The 17,673-nt window shown below is 38.0% G+C and overlaps 1 protein-coding gene across 1 annotated transcript in view; it reads left to right on the top strand.

The window, feature by feature from the left end:
• The first annotated feature begins 14,225 nt into the window (after positions 1-14,225).
• LOC126291587 (uncharacterized) overlaps positions 14,226-17,673 on the top strand; it is a 121,435-nt gene continuing 117,987 nt past the window's right edge. Inside the window, exon 1 of the mRNA XM_049985120.1 lies at positions 14,226-14,290. The gene's annotated coding sequence lies outside the window, so the exon portion shown is untranslated. The remainder of the gene's footprint in view (positions 14,291-17,673) is intronic.

Raw genomic sequence — 17,673 nt, 5'->3', positions numbered from 1 at the left:
GAATGACAACTCCTTCTACTCAGTAGATAAATTCTTAAATATGAAATAGTAAATGTAAAAAAGTTAAATATTTTGTGTAAAGAAAGCTTATGTTAAATGGACATGTTCCACATCATTATGAAATGTCATATTCATGATCTATGGAACAAGGTTTGATGTATCTCTATGTATGTAAAAATTCAAGTGCAGATTTAGAAATGGCTGCTCATCTAATTTTCATTGGAATTAGTAAACTGGTTAAAGATAATTTACTATCATTGAACTTTGAAAAGATCTACTAAATGCAGTTCAGACTCTCTAAGAGATTTCCTTCCAGTGTGTGTCTAAGATACACAAACGTGCAAATAGAAGAGATTGACAATGTTACAATTATGAAATTACAACTAAATACTAAATTCAGTTGGGAAGGGCATAATAGAGCATCATTGAACATATGAAGACATGCAAATACAGGAGATTCACACTGCTATATTTCTGGCATTACAACTTATAATAAATTAAGTTGGGAAGGGCATAATAGAGCATCATTGAACATATGAAGACATGCAAATACAGGAGATTCACACTGCTATATTTCTGGCATTACAACTTATAATAAATTAAGTTGGGAAGGGCATAATAGAGCATCATTGAACATATGAAGACATGCAGATAGAAGAGATTCACAGTGCTATATTTCTGGTATTACAACTTATAATAAATTCAGTTGGAAAGGACATACCACAGGACATACCACAGAATTTCTAAAGCTCCTAAACAAGTATGTATTAGCAGTGTGAATGATGTCAGATTTAGGAGATATAAACATATAAAAAAACTTGCATCCTTTGCTTACTTTCATTCTATTGTGTTATATGGGATCATATTCTGGGGTAACTGATCAAACTGAAAAGTTTTTTGAGTGCAAAAGCCAGTAATAAGACTCATTTGTGGCTTAAATTCAAAAACATCATGTATAAAGCTGGTCAAGGAACTGGATATTCCAGTCTGTGTTTCTATTCATTGATGGAATTTGTTGCAAATATTATATCTCTATTTCCAACCAATAGCTCAATACATAGTATCAATACTAGGAAAGAGAACAATCTATGTAAAGACATGAAGTTACTTACACTGGTGCAAAAATGGCTCCGGAACACACATTTTCAATAAATTGGCAGCAACCATTAAAAACTTGGTTTCAGATAAAGCACAGTTTGAATGGAGTTTGAAAGCCTTTTTGGTACACAAGTCCTTCTACTCTGTAGATGAACAGATTTAGATTATTTCAAGTAAAAATTTCCAGTAGATTTCAGTTTTGACAACACTGGGTCACAAAAGTCAAGATTAGGTATTTTGTTTATGATAAATTAAAAGTGCATAACTATGTTTCACTCTGACAGTGTATTAATTTTGTAAAACGTAGCAGTTCCAGTTTACTGTAATATATTCACATATTTTGACAGTCTCCCAATAAATGATAAGGGAAGTGAGTGTGATGTTCAAATGTTCTATTTTTTTTATCTTATACCTTCTGAAATGTGCCACACCCATGAGAGGCATCTTATTTTTGGTTTTATGGAATCAAAATTGATCTAGTTTAGTCTAATCTAATCTTAGTTTTGTCACTTATGCTGCTAGTTGCTCAGTGGTAGGATGAGTTAAGTACTTGTTTCCAGAATGAAATGTTCATTCTGCATCAGAGAGTGCGCTGATATGAAACTTCCTGGCAGATTAAAACTGTGTGCCGGACCGAGACTCGAACTCAGGACCTTTACCTTTCGTGGGCAAGTGCTCTACCAATTGAGCTACCCAAGCACGACTCACGACCCGTCCTCACAGCTTTAATTCCGCCAGTACCTCGTCTCCTACTTTCCAAACTTCACTGAAGCTCTCCTGTGACCCTTGCAGAACTAGCACTCCTGGAAGAAAGGATATTGCTCAGACATGCCTTAGCCACAGCCTCGGGGATGTTTCCAGAATGGGATTTTCACTGTGCAGCGGAGTGTGCGCTGATATGAAACTTCCTGGCAGAATAAAACTGTGTGTCGGACCGAGACTCGAGCTCAGGACCTTTACCTTTCGTGGACAAGGGCTCTACCAATTGAGCTTCCCAAGCACGACTAACAACCAGTCCTCACAGCTTTAATTCCGCCAGTACCTCGTCTCCTACCTTCCAAACTTCGCAGAAGCTATCCTGCATGGCTTGCAGAACTAGTTCTCCAAGCTAGGGTAGCTCAGTTGGCAGAGCACTTGCCAGCAAAAGGCTAAGTACTTGTTGCTGATGGGGATTGTTCAAGAGTGTGCTCCCAGGTTAGTGACATCAGCTTCTTTTCCCATGCACGTTCTGGGCCACTATCATTTTTGGACATGCAGAAATTTCAGTAAAGGTGTTTTGTTACAGTGTGTGCATTTATACTGAGATTTATAACAGTATGTCTGTTTTTGTTGAAGTAGCAGTGAGGAAGTTTATGAAACCATAACATGCATAACGACTGATCAGGCAGAAGTTCGGGGGCTGCTAATGTAGATGAGAATTTGAGGACTTGTGGCAGAAACTTGCCACCCACACTTTCACCTGCGAATTTTTTTTTGTAATCACAGCTGTGGTAACAATTTGTAGAGCTGTATAAGCGCTTCCATTAGTGTAGAATTACATTGTTGTGATAAATTATCTTCTATCACTTTTGTCACTTCTAAACCCAGATGTAAAACTATTATTTTGTATTTATCACTGTTATTGGACACCCTATGCTGCTGAAATAATCATTCAGCCTGTGGGAACAAGAGTTGTGGCCATGTATTCCAGAAAGCGGGAAGCTTAACATTTCTGAGTCACTCATACATACTCACATCTTCTGGGTTGTCACTTGCTACTCCATTTTACATGAATTAATAATTGCAGGAGGTGTTCCACAGTTAACAGGTGAGTCTTACTTCTTGTCTACAGTTTCAAATGCTTGTATAATTGAATCCACTGTTTGTGATAAAATATGCTGCACCAACATGAAACTTCACAATGTTTCTCTTCGTTTTTATGGAATCACCAGTATGGAAAATTCAGTAGGATAGCAAATTTCCTCAAATATAACTGTGTAGTTAATATCAGTTAACATTTATTCACACCTGCACTATGTATACTTGCGGAAAAAAGACAAAAAGTTATGTAAAGCCGGGTTTCTGCAAGCACTAACTGCTTACACGTGTGTCCCTCCACCCCTACCCTTACTTGCAAGTTAATGTTTCCACACACCGAAACTGGAAACTCTACTTATGCGACTTTCAAGAGGTTGACAAGTGAAGTTTTTCATAAGAAGAAGCTAGTGTCACCCAAAGCTTCCCAGTGAACTATAACAGAAGTTAACATGCTTGAGCAGCTTTTAGCCCAAGAGCTTATTCTGATATTGATGCAGAAAAGACAGACTGACAAACGCTAGCGAAATAGGTATCTTGTAGGAATCGTTTGGGACATCAAAAATGCTAATAAGGGAGCTATCCAATGAGGAGGAAAATCAATTTCATCACTGTAATATATGTCAGAGTACTATTTTTCAATTTTCTGTTAAGTACCAAAGGTACATCAGAAAGTAAGCTTCTTGTCTCACAGCTCTGCTTTGTTTTTATTTCTCGAGTTAGTCAAGATTCCGCCTACACTAACTTTATTTGTACTTTATTGTGCAACCAAACTTTGTGCTACCATGCAGAATAGCCGTTACTGGACACTACTGTATTCACATAGGATTTTAATTAGGTTCAAGAGTAGCATTAATTAAATCCCTAAAAGCACATATAAATGCTGTATTTTTGCTTACCATAATATACACATGCAATGACTAAGGCAAAAAAATCATCATTTTACTGAAATAAAATACCTTTACAGCACTGGTTGTTATGCAATAATATGAACCTCAGCAAGTACACACTCTCAGTTACAATTTTTTTTCGAACCAGTACATCAGTTTAAATGATACTCTGTTCCTTTATTACAAATAAGTGTCTATAAGAAATTGCTAAATGTTAGAATGATGCTTCCGTTGCACAGTTCATGGAAATTGTTCCACTAAACAAAGTATTTCTTTAATTGAGATCTAAGTGTTTTATTTTGTCATGACACAAGCCATTCACATACATAAACAAGCGTTTCAAGATATGTACAGATCAACGAACGAGAGTAGAAGGAGAGAAAATAGACCTTGTGGCAGCTGCTGGGGTCCATACGCAATGGTATGGGAAGCGACATTATGTAAGAAATGGCCTTCAACTTTTGTAAGTTTATATGACAGTGTGCAAGAAATGTGGTATCGCATGTAACTTGACTTGTGTGCGAGCATACATGTGCAAGTTATTCACGCCTATGAAAACGTGGTGTAAAATATGCAGACTGGTGCAAAGACTGTTTTTTATTATCAACGATAAACTCACTCACTCATTCTGGTTATCGAAGTCGATCTATAAATCTTCCACAAAATGAAAGAAACTGGGTGAAGTATGTAATCACAGTCATAATTGATTAATGTAACCCTTGGAATAGATGGCAACTCGTTACAGTCAATGTACTTTTTTTCCCTTATTTGATATTACGCTAGGGACTGTGGCAGCACCAGCGACAGAGCGATTAGCACTAGTAAGTGTACCAGTTTAAATGTGTACCAAAAGTCTCTTGAAAGCAGCTTCAAACTGCCAGGCTGTGGAACTGTTATTCTGCTCCTCACGACATCTCACACTACTGAAAAAAACTTGTAACTGGACTTGATTGAGTTTATATACCAGAACGAAACTCATTCCTGGTCCAAAACTGTTTGCAATAGCGCCATACACAGCTAAAGATGAATGTAGACTATTAATTATAATTGGTGCTCGATTTATGATGGTGTGCACTGGTACCCTGTAGCAATACCTCGGGCTGAAAAAAAATCAGATATGACGCAACAAAACGTTTGCTGTGGCTGAAGTGATGTAAAGCAAATGTTGTATTCACACCTTTAAAATTCTTAGTAAAGCGTTAAAATAATCCTTTAAGAAGTCTAAATTTCAAGAACACCCACTGTAAGGGCGCAGTAATGGAACCTCTCGTTTCACAAATCGAGCATTGATTATAACTATATAACCTGTTTCACTTATTGAGTGCACCGGCAACTTCTTCCAGCAGATCTTTTTAAGTTAAATAGCTAATCTTTTGAGAACATGCTGCTTGAAAGTCTCTCTGGTGAGCAGCTGGATTCATTGATATATATATATATAACAGTCGTCTTCCGTATCCACTAACCCTGTGTATGGACCACAATATGGCCTGCCATAGTGGTGGAGATAGCTCAACTTGGGAGTCGACCTTTGGTCCTCATTCTACTCTCTGCCTTCACTGTGTTCAGTGCCAGAACCCATGCTTGACTAAGTCGAAATCCTTTATCCTTGTTGCTGAGATTTACATGCATCCTATTTCGATAGGCCAATAGCGGAAAATCCTTTATCCTTGTTGATGAGATTTACGTGTATCCTATTTCGATAGGCCAATAGCGGAGTGTGTAGCGCAGAAGATTTGTATTTTTGTATTTGATTTTGTGTTTGGTTTCAAGGCAATGTTCAGCAACTGCTATTCTTGTAGGTTGCTGGAGGTTGGAGTGCATTCTCGCATTCACATGGTATGTAATATATACCAATTTTCCAGAATCCCACGTCGTCTTCTACTGTCCCTTACCTTTTAGGTTTGACATTCTATCGATATTTTTAAACACGTTTTCAAAGTATGGGATATAGGTTAGCTTTTTCTGTTGGTCTTTATCGGGTGTTGGCTGTGATATGGTGTTTTGCTTGAAGGCGCCTCGAATTTAGTGGACGCTATAATCATTTTTCTAGAACATGTCCGCAAGGTGCTCCGACGAAAAAAGCCTAAAACGCAGGAAGCTATGAACTAAAAGATTCACAGTCCAATAATACAGGTATTCACTGAAGATCTGTAGTTCCGATGCTTGTAGAAGTAACTGTCAATACATTTCAGCTTGCCACAAGTAAAAACTATAACACCACATTCACGTTAGGACTTTCAGAGAATTTCCCTTAACTGTGCTATTATACATGCAATAAAAATATAACAATTCCTTCAGCTGCTAAAATAGATGCTTGATTTTTAGCTATGTATGAGAAAAACGCAACTCTTCACACAGCACATAATGACAGAAACTCGACTCTGAGCAAAATTTAACTCCTGTATGGCCAGAACTCTGCCTTTCATATCTGCTTCTACATATGTATTCTGCGAAACACTGCAAAGTGCATGGCAGAGAGTATGTCCCATATTACCGGCTATTATGGTTTCTTCCCATTCCATTCACTTATGGAGCATGGCAAGAAAAATTGTTCGAATGCCGCTGTGTGTGCTGTAATTATTCTAATTCCATCCTCATGATCCCTTTGTGAGCAAGACATAGCTGGTTGTAGTATATTCCTAGAGTCATCATTTAAGCTCAATTCTTGAAATTTTGTTAGTAGACTTTCTTGGGACAGTTCATGTCTATCGTCGTTTAGTCTGCCACCTCAGTTTCTGTAGTATCTCTGTGACACTCTCACATGTAGCAAACAGACTTGTTACCATTGGAGCTGCCCTTATCTGTATACATCCAATACCCCCTGTCAGTCTTCTTTGGTATGTGTCCCACACACTTGAGCAATGTTTTAGAACTGGACACACGAGTCATTGGTAAGCAATCACTTTTGTAGACAGCTTACACTTCCCTAGTATTCTAACAATAAACTGAAGTCTACCATCTACATTACCTACAACTGAACCTATGCAATCATTTCATATCATATCCCTACAGTGTTGCATCAGGGTATTTGTACGAGTTGGTGAAATCAAACAGCGAATCACTGATATTACAGTCATGATACAGGACCCTACATTTTTTTTACATTTTTTGAATTTTAAAATTGCCAATCTTTGCACCACTTTGAAATCTTATCAAAATCTGACTGAATATGTATGCACCTTCTTTCAGCCAGTAATCCACACTTGTTAACTGCATCACCTGCACAAAGTCTGAGATTAATATTAATATGGCCTGCAAGGTCATTAACATAGAACATGAACAGCAAGGGTCCTAACACACTTCCTTGGGGCAGACCCAGAACTACTTCTAGATCTGACGATGACTCTCCATCCAAGATAACATGCTACGTCCTCCCTACCAAAAGGTCTTCAGTACAGTTACAAATTGCACTTGATAACTTTGGTAGAGAACATATCTGTGTTCAGCAGAGTGGAACTCTTATGCATTGTGAGTTAGTGGCTTGCCTTGCAAAACACAAGGAAAAATTACGTAGAACAGGCGAAATAAGTCCGAAAACCTTCCAGTAAATATTGCAGTAGATCAGGGGCCCACTCATTGCAGCATTTATTCGTAAATAATACCTAGTTACAAATTAAACACGTGGAACCATGTAACTTACTGTGGTGATGTGTTGTTTTCTTAGTATTTTTCTACTGTAACAAATGCAGCAAGTGGAGTAAAACAGTTTTTACTGATTAGACCCACTGATTGAAAGCTTACATGATCTTCTGCCCATACTGTGACAATTGGTTAAAGAGAGAGAGACAGAAGACTTGTATGCTCAGTAAACACATGATTGGACTGTATTTTCCAATTCTGAAATCTGATACAAATAAAATAAATAAGTCTGCCTACTGTGAAGACACCATGATCTTCAGTTTCCTCTGTTGTGAACAACAAGTATCTGATGTTTCCTAAACAGTCATGAATTTCATTTGTCAGAATGCCATATGGTGCTTCAATATACTTCCTCCAACAAACTCTCTGATCTTTTGTTACACACTTTTTTCAGTTATTTGCGGAAATTCGATCAAAGCGAATTCAATGTGTCTCTGCCTCAAAAGGAACTGCCGTTTATTGCGCAGTACCACCCTTACACGGTATAACATGTTGACTAATACTTGAAACGAACTTCAATATTTTTACAGTTCTGTAGTTTCCTTCAGTACATTGTGAAAACCGTCTATACTGCTCTCAGATGATCAATATTTGCGTGCGAGGTCTATGGGATACAATTTACCATGTGCAAAGGTTAGATAACAAATCGGATGAGTTTACAATATTCTCATGAGACACTTTAATTCCTGCTACAGCATTAAAGAACTGTAAACAGGGCAACACATAGTCATAGTAGAAGAAATAACAAACTGATACTTCCAGCCAACCTTGTGAAACTGAGGCAGAATATCCATGACACAGATATCCTGTAAAAATCAGTAACAATGTATGTTTCCAAACAAAAATATAAATCAGCTAAAAAACAATTAACGCAGAACTTTCAAACCTTAGAAAACAGATCCATGATAACGAAATATCACAGTCTGTTATAATAAGCATGGTCTCCTGAAACTTAATCAGAAACTTCCACAAATAGGGACAGCAAACCCTCATACATTATACTAGATGGTAGTATTATAAAAGACCCAAAAGTAGTGTGTAACCTGTTTAATAGAAATACCATATCACCAAGAGAAAACAACACACACTATAGGCATGTACTGACAGATACCGAATCACACCACCCAAACAGCGCATTTTGATCTTGGTGATATTAACGAAAATGGAATAAGGAAGATAATGCTAATATTAAAGGAAAAACACTTATTTAGATTGGATAGTAAGTAAGTAAGTCGAGTGTTGTATTAAAAAAATGGGTATAAGACATAGTGATACACTAAACTACCTCATAAATTGTAGTATTAGGGAAAAAATTCCCCAGTAGTCACAAAAAACATTGTTAAACCAAAGCATAAGCAGTGAAGTACAAAAGAGGTTTCAGACTACTGCCCAGTATCAACGATTTTTAACTTTAGAGAGGCCTTTGAAATGATTATCCATTCTCAGCCCTCTGCTTATTTTACAAAAATAATCATTAAAAGAAACACAGCACAGCTTTAGGAAAAATCGCTGCACAATAACTACAGTTACTGAAATTGTCCATAAAGTGCACACCCTCCTTGATTAAAAAATGAAGACAAACACTGAAACCATACAATGCCAAAGACTGTCTATGCAGTTACTATCCACATACTTAGCAAATCACCTGTAACATACTAAACTGTCGTACAAAATATATAATGCAGTCATAGAGTTCCAGTGTTCTAGAGATAGTTTAATCTAGACTTTACCACAGGGGTCAATTCTTGGTATCCTCATCTTTTTTCTTTTTGTCAGTAACACAACACAACACATCAGCTCACATCTAGTAACTTATACTCATGATGCTTCCATCTTCCTTTATGAGAATGGCTTTAAGGCATGTCAGAAAGTTACAACTAAAATTGTAACTACAGATTTTCTACTCTTAGGCCTAAACACTAAGATCAGTAATTCTCAGCTAATAACATTTGATGCAACTAATTCTCAAGATGTTGTAATAAACAATGTTTGTAGTATTACATCAGTAGAAACAGAAAACATTAAATTTCTTGTACATGCCTGAACAAAGGTCTATTTTGCGAAACACATTAATTCTGTATGTGAGGTAATTAATAATGGCTTCTGTCAGAGGAAACAAGTGACAAAAAGAGATCCACAACAAATTTGAAAAATTATATACTCTCTAATTATGCTATTGCACTGTGGGGCAGATCTGCACCTGGGTAGAATATTGGTATAACAAAAGATAGCAATGTAGTTAATGCATAGACTAAGTTCCAGAGAGTCCATTCATGAAACCTCTGTCCAACATAAACATTTAACAACAATATGTTCCTGATATTTGCATAGACATATCACACTTTATGTGAATAGTAAAAACAAAGTAAGTAAGTACAGTGATACACATAGTTATGGTAGTAGAAGGAAGGGTAACTACTTCAGGCAGAGGAAAAAATAAAAAATATCTGACAATAGCCCTTGCATTAAAAGGCAGCTTTGGTTCAACAAGCTACCACTTGTGAATTTTTGCAGTTCCACAGGAGTTAAAAACTTTCCTGGTAAATAAGTGTTTGTATCCATGCAATGACTTATAATCTATATTTACTCTGTTGCTAAATGTAAGATATTTAGAATATTAACATGGATATATGTGTCAGTATTATGTGTAAGTATCATTTATATCAATTTATTGTTCAACCTGTGTGTGGCATTTGTGAAAGTAATCAGCTTTACAGTTAAATACAAGAATGTAAATAAACAGGAATAAATAAATGTTGTTTATGATTTATACTGAACGAGTAAAAGCCATTTTGACGTCACTTTCCAATAAGATTCAGGTGGAAGTAGCTTCTCTCCACAGGTAGCTACAAATAAATTGTGGCAGACTGTATATATAAGATGTGTTAGTGATATAACTAAAGATTTTTCTATTAATAGATCAGGAAAGTGTGTTGAACAACTTAACATCAGAACTGACTTCATTGGCAGACTAATAACTTTTAGAATATAGAATTTATTCACTTTCGAACATTTCGCATGTTATTAGTATGTAATTATTTACATATATAGGTAAGAGACATAAGGCATATAAAAATTTCATGATATTTACATCAGTGATGCATTGTTACATACAATGTGAAAACTGTATATGCAGGAACCTATTAACCAGCAATTTATTACAACTTAATGTGAATGTAGTCAGAACTTTATGACACTTAAATCTGATTCTTCATACTCTCTTAAGGAGTAATATGGTCCCTTTTTAAGTCACTCTATTTGAACTATATTAAATCTGCTGTAGGGAACAGATGGGCAGTCTTTGGGAATCTATTGACAAATCTGGGGCTTAGATATTTGTGATTGTGGAGAACCTTAGCTATACAGGTATCCTAAAGTTAAAATTATTTAAATTCTCCTTAACACTGAGAAGGCAGCTATGCAAATAGAGGCTAGGGACTATTGTAATATTGAGCTCTTTAAGGTGATATTTACAAGATTCTCTTAGAGTAAGTGCTGCTATACATCTGAAAGTCTTTTTTGTCATTTTAATACAATTTTTGAGCTGGGGCAGTTACCTCACATAAGAGTTCCCCAGGTATGGAGGGACTGGAAAAATGCAAAACATGCATATGGTGGTAGGGCTTTGCTTACATTATTATAGTTTGTAAAAAATATTGATCACCTGAGATAGTTCGGAGCACATTTTTTCTGTATGACTCACCCAGTTGAGTTTCTGATCTATGTGGGACCTAACAGTTTGATTATTTTTTATCTTCTCTGGAGACAATTAAATTGAAAACAATGTATTCTGTTTTATTGTTCTTAATTTGTAAATGGGTTTCATTAAACCAGTTAGTGCATTGGCCCATTTCTCTATTTCCATTAGGTCACAGCCCCTCTAGATCGTCAACTTGTGTGGACAGAGTTGTATCATCTGCTTATAATACTGCCTGACATGACAAGAATGAGGGAAATCTTTTATATATGTACATGCAAGGAACAGGAAAGGACCCGGAACTGGGCCCTGTGTAATGGCTTTAGTAACAGGTAATGAGTTTGTCCTTTGGTTGTTTATAGTTACCATCTACTCTCAGTTGCCTAGGTATGATCCAATAATGTGAAGAGCATTATCTCCAACTCTGTAATACTGCAGCCCTTTGATAAGTATGCTCCTGGAGACAATTTCAAAAGCTTTCCTCTAGAAAAGTAGCACAAGTTTGTTTTCTTAGTCTCAAAAGAATCATGCATTTTTGTGATGATAATCTCAACTGCTTTGACAGTGGGAAGATGAGGTCTGAAACCGTATTGAGATGAGGTAAGTAGATTGTTTTGCTCGAAGTTGTGGTTGAGCTGTTTGTGGCTACGATATTCTATTATGTTTGGTATGATTGGTATGAGTGATATGGGACACTTGTTTATCAACTTTCTTATAAATAAGTGTTGCAATAGTAGTTATTAGGCCATTCGCGATGATTCCTTCATTTAGCATTTGGTTGATGGCAGTAGAATTTATGTTTTCATATTTTTAGTCGTAATTTAAAAGTCCTTTGAAATCTTCTGCTTTTGAGTTGCTAAGTTTGGAAATTGCTACACTACCCTGTCTGTAGGAGACATGAGACCAACAGACGTTGTCATGTTGCTTATTGTCTAGAGGTAGGAACAAAACTTCAGCTTTTTTTTGTAACTTCACTGAGATTTTTATTCGAGCCAGAAGTGGTAAAGTGTGCATTATACAATTATAACTATTACGAATAATATATTTAGGTAGTTAGTTCCTCCAGGTATGCATGGCACAAGCAAGCCAGAAATATTTATTTTTTCCTGGGCAGCAGATCAGGTACTTAACTGTGTGGACACATGAACGGAAAACGGTTATTCCACATATGACGGGAATATGGTACAGGTAAGGCTGTGCAGAAAACATTAGGTAGTAAATTATGTGATGTGTTTGCGGAAAGACTATTGAACACAGAGAGAAAACACCTATCGCACTGAAATGGGTACATATTAACGTACTATGCATCACAATATCTGTTCCTGTAACCGTAACACACTGTAGCATTCTAAAACTGTTTGAATCATTTCCCCGACAGACCATGTTTTCAGTTGCCTGGTCGTATATGATATGACGAGCAAAGTTCATGTATACGATCAAATCGAAGAAAGGGTGAAACAGCGTCTGCATTTACAACACTCGAAGTAAATTTTCATGTCTGATATGACAGTCGAAGAACGTTACGTTGGCGTGACTGCCGTAGCAATCGTCGACCAATCAGCTTACTGCTGTCACCAGTGTCACAAGTTTGACACTTGTTGCCCACGTGGGACGGAGTAGTTTGGTATCTGCTAAGTGGGCTGAGATCATTGTGGTTACTGAGTGAAGCAGGTAAGGCTGATTGTTGTAGTGCGGTGCCTCAAATTATCGTAGTTAAAAATGCATTAAAGTTATTTGTAAGCTTCTGCGGAAACATGTTATGTAGGAAATAGACAAAAGTTCTGTCGGTCCATCAGGCCGCTCAGATTCATGTGGAGTAAACATTGACGATTAAGCTGCCACAGCCAAATGTGACACACTTCCTTGTAATTAATAATATAAATTAGGATTTATGGATGCGAGTTATTACAAAGGATTTCTAAATTACATTTAGTCCCTTAAGATGTCCCAACTAACGCAGGTCGCATATTTATTTTAGCTAGAGTAAGCCGTAAATAGCCATAGCTGTGACTGTAATGAAAATAGGCTCGTGTTGGTGTTTCAAAATAGAAGTTGACACAGTTTAAACAAGGTTGAAGCTTAATGCTCGATCTGTGTTAAAACACAGAAGCCGCAATAATAATAGCAGAAAGTATTTGTAAAGTTTTCTATAGTCCAGTACACGTTTTAAATTAAACGTAATCTGATTCATCGTCACCTTTTAAGTCTCTTAAATCGAGCATGTTTTCTCCACCCTCCAAATACATTAAGTATGGAGAAACTACCAAAGCATTCCAAACGCGAAACTGGTCACTGGACGTGATTTTTCGTAGCCCAGAAAGTGCATGGAAGTCTTTGTGCATCCAGTGAAATTGTTGTAATTTGCATCACAATACATTCGGCATAAAGGAAAAGGGGGGAGGGGGGGTAGAGGTCGGAGGCTTGTTCGTTGCCCAATGCCTTCTGAATTTATCTTCCAATTCTATTTTTTATGATGGAAAAATGCGTTTAAATGTAACTTAATGGTTAACATTAAGACAATATTACAATTTGTCACTACAACCTTTGAGATTCACATTCATCTATTACACCAACTGATAACTAAATTAGCTTTCAGCGTAACCTAGACCTCGGGCTACGCTACACATCTTTCAACACAACATATATATGCCGCAAGCGGGGGGGGGGGGGGGGGGGGGGGGGGGGGGAAGGAGCCTCTGGAAGCAGTGGCTCGAGCATCCATTTAGACTATATAACGGCTAAACATAACTTCAAAGGTTGCAATTGAAAAAACGAAAGTTTTAGGATTAATTGCAGATACTGGTATGTGATAGCATATGCACATGGAAATCGTGTATTTTTTCTCGTCACTCAACAATTACATGGTCCGCTGATATTCCTGTAATGTACACAGTGTTTATAGAGTTGAACGACTGTTTGTTGATAATTCGGGTCGACATAAGCGTCCGATCCCACGCGTCGGCTTTGACCTGTGACGTAAGAGTTGTGTGACGTCATGACGCCGCGGAGAATGGTTTGTGAGCGCGGCGTGTTTGTAGACGTCTTCGTGTTTGTTGTGCTCTCTGGTGGTATGTTCTGGGTTTTCGTTTGTATGGTGTAATGGGCTCAGTTTGCTTTTGCTCATTTTCCAGAATTGTTAGTGTCGGCCGTGTTTGTAATAGAATTTGTTTCAGTGAGTTTACGATTTTGTGTGAAGGTTAATTTAGTTTTGTTCGCTGTACATCGTGTGGTAATTTTAGTAAATGATTTGGTTGTTGTTTTTGTTCAGGAATGGATATGACAGATAAAATTAACAGTGCGCATGTCAAGAGAAGTGTTCGATCCCAATGTGTGACTATGTATGTTGATATTGGTATTGGGAGATGTTTTTGAGCTACATAGGCCAAGGGAAGTATTTGATCCTAATTTATGGGATCGGGAGCTGCTGTTGACCTATAGGTCAAGGGAAGTGTCCGATTCCAGATGATATTTAGTGAGTTTTGTGACGTCGGTTTTTTCGTCGTTTTGTGTGGTTTTGTATGGGGGTGGGTGTCTAAATTTGTTTATATTTAGTTTGCCACCACCTAAAAACACCGTATTTCCCGCGCTTGCCCCGTTAGTGTCATTAGGCTTTTTGTGGAAAGTGTGTGTTTTTCGATGTATTTTCGTCCTCATAACGTGTACGTAACGACTTTATATGCGCCATATTGGAATCGTGGTTTATGGTCGTTTCCGCCATATTTGTGACGTCATGGGTCAAAGCCGACGGGCGGGATCGGACGCTTCTGTATTTCCGAACATTCTTTTTGCCTGTATTAAGAGCGTGAAATTGAGATTATATACTGTAGCGCTTTCCAAATACTTTCGTTCAATACTTCATATAATTCCTGACTTCAGTGTCAGAAAATTGCGTACTTTGCATGCAACTGTTCATTGGGTCATAAGAAATGATTTTGCAGGGCAATTCTTGACAGATGCAAGGTATTCATTTCACAGAAGTGTGCTACAAAGATATCTGGTGATCATCCTAAATCTTAATATAGGCAACTGTTTAAACGAGTAAGCATGCTCACAGCCCCACAAGATACTAAATTTCCTCTCCTACAGACTTTGTTGTGAATTGGGAACAATTCGAAGACATTAGCATTCATATATATTTACATTCAGAACACCACCAACTTGAAGTTACACTTGCCCTGAGAGGAGAATAATATGCAGCGATAAAAATATTTTTCCACTTATCTTGTGAAGTAGTTGCAGTAGACAATGGAAAGTTTAAAAACAAATCCAAATCATTTCCAGTTACCCAGTCCATGCACCCAGCATTCCCTACTCCAGACCTGTCAGGCTTATCCTACCTCATCAAAGGCAGCCATTTCATATACCACCTCTGCTTAAATTGTTGCACACCTTTTTTAATCGGTATGACAACCACCTGCCAACCAGAATGAATGTCTTTCAAACTCTGGCCGAGAACTTAGTTTACCACCCAGTGGCACAACATGCATCTGAGCACAACGTGCTAGAGTTCTATGACTCCCTAACAACTTGGGCAATCAGCATGCTTCCATCACCACCAGCTTTTCTGTGCTACATGGATGGGAGTTATCCTTGCAGCACATCCTTCACTTCAACTGTCTCGTCTTCAGTCACCATTAATTCACTGTTGCCACACCCTCTACAACAGTTTCACTTTTCTCTATCCTGTCAACTGTTCCCAACCAATATCACCAACACATGTCACATGGCAGTGGCTCTGACTCACGTTCATTGTGTGTCCAGCCTGTACCGCCTCTCTCCCCCACATTCCTAGCCAGCAAAGTGGCAGCATCCATCTGAATTAGTAGTTATCCAGTCCCATTTTTTACAAAAGCATTCTCTAGAGGTGCAAAGCAACTTTTAAAGTGAATTGCAGGGATTTTCAGTAGTGAGCCAGTCAGGCTGTATGTTTTACTTGTACTATCAGATCTGTAAATTACATTGATATCCATCAAGAAATGTTGTTAAATTGGAAAGTAGTCCACTTTTGCATCATATGCAGACAGTTTCAGAAGAGGTGCTATGGCACCAAAATGGAGTATCTTTGCATTATGAAGTTATTGTGAGGGACTTCTTAAATGAAAAGTTCAGTGAATGGATTTGCAGATGGGGTACTAATGAATGGCCACAGCTTCCCATATCACTTCCATGGATCTTTCATTCTAGGGTATACTAAAAAAAATGTTTATTGCATCAAGATTGATCATGTTTAGCATTTAAAGGAACAAATAGTCAGCTTATGATACAGTCCCAGAAGATTTGAAACAAAATTTCTAAATCAGTGTTGAAAAGTTGCAATGTTTTCCTAGGACAGCATGGAAATAACTTTGAGCAGCTTTTCTAGGTTCATATGTCACCTAATTCTCATATATTGTGTGGAGGGGGCCAATGAGCTATGATTCCATGTCCAATTATATCCCTGATGTGTTAAATATGGTTCAGATACGACAAGCTTGGGCCTCACCACATCAATGGGATCTCACAGTGTTCCTCGAACCACTTCATCACATTCCTGGCCTTGTAATGTGGTGCATTATCTTGAAAAATGAAAAAATCAGGAAACACATTATCCACAGCCAGTTTGCAATACACTTTGGCCATCACGATGCCTTTCACAATTTCAAATGGACCTATGGATGCCAATGTGAACGTTCCCTAGAGCACAGCGGAGCTGCTGCCCACTTGTTTCTGTTCCGCAGTACAGGGTCAAAGGAGCTGTTGCCCTGGAAGACAACAGATTTGCATCGTACCATTGGCAAGATGGAGGTATCGGGATTCATCAGGCTGTGGAACACTCTGCCACACTGCCAGTGTCCAGTGCCAATAGCCATGTGCCCATTTCAGTCGGAGTTTGTGATATCGTGGTGATATCGTGGTGATATCGTGGTGATATCGTGGTGATATCGTGGTGATATCGTGGTGATATCGTGGTGATATCGTGGTGATATCGTGGTGATATCGTGGTGATATCGTGGTGATATCGTGGTGATATCGTGGTGATATCGTGGTGATATCGTGGTGATATCGTGGTGATATCGTGGTGATATCGTGGTGATATCGTGGTGATATCGTGGTGATATCGTGGTGATATCGTGGTGATATCGTGGTGATATCGTGGTGATATCGTGGTGATATCGTGGTGATATCGTGGGCACGTGTGGGGTTGTGAGCTGCATAGGAGCATTTGGTGCACTTTGTGTTCGGACCCACTTGTACTCTGCCCAGCATTAAAGTCTATTATTAGTTCCGCCACAGTTCGTTTATCCTGTGTTACCGGTCTGCCCATCTTACAACCCATTGATGTCTGGATGCAATTCCACCTTGATTCCAGTCTAAATGCAGAGTGCACCATTCTGCAGATGACCACCTTGTCACTTTATCAACCCGTGTCATGGAGAGTGTTCCGCAGAAATACCAGGCTGGCATTTGTTTAGATTTGAAGAAAGCATGACACCTGCTGGAGAACTGGTATCCTCCATATCTTTACATATGGGGCTTCTGTGTCTGCAGCCCCATTTACTCAGGACTTTTTTAAGA

This window comes from Schistocerca gregaria, chromosome 9, assembly GCF_023897955.1.
Source record: "Schistocerca gregaria isolate iqSchGreg1 chromosome 9, iqSchGreg1.2, whole genome shotgun sequence".
Taxonomy (NCBI): domain Eukaryota; kingdom Metazoa; phylum Arthropoda; class Insecta; order Orthoptera; family Acrididae; genus Schistocerca; species Schistocerca gregaria.
This window is presented reverse-complemented; position numbering and strand designations above follow the sequence as displayed.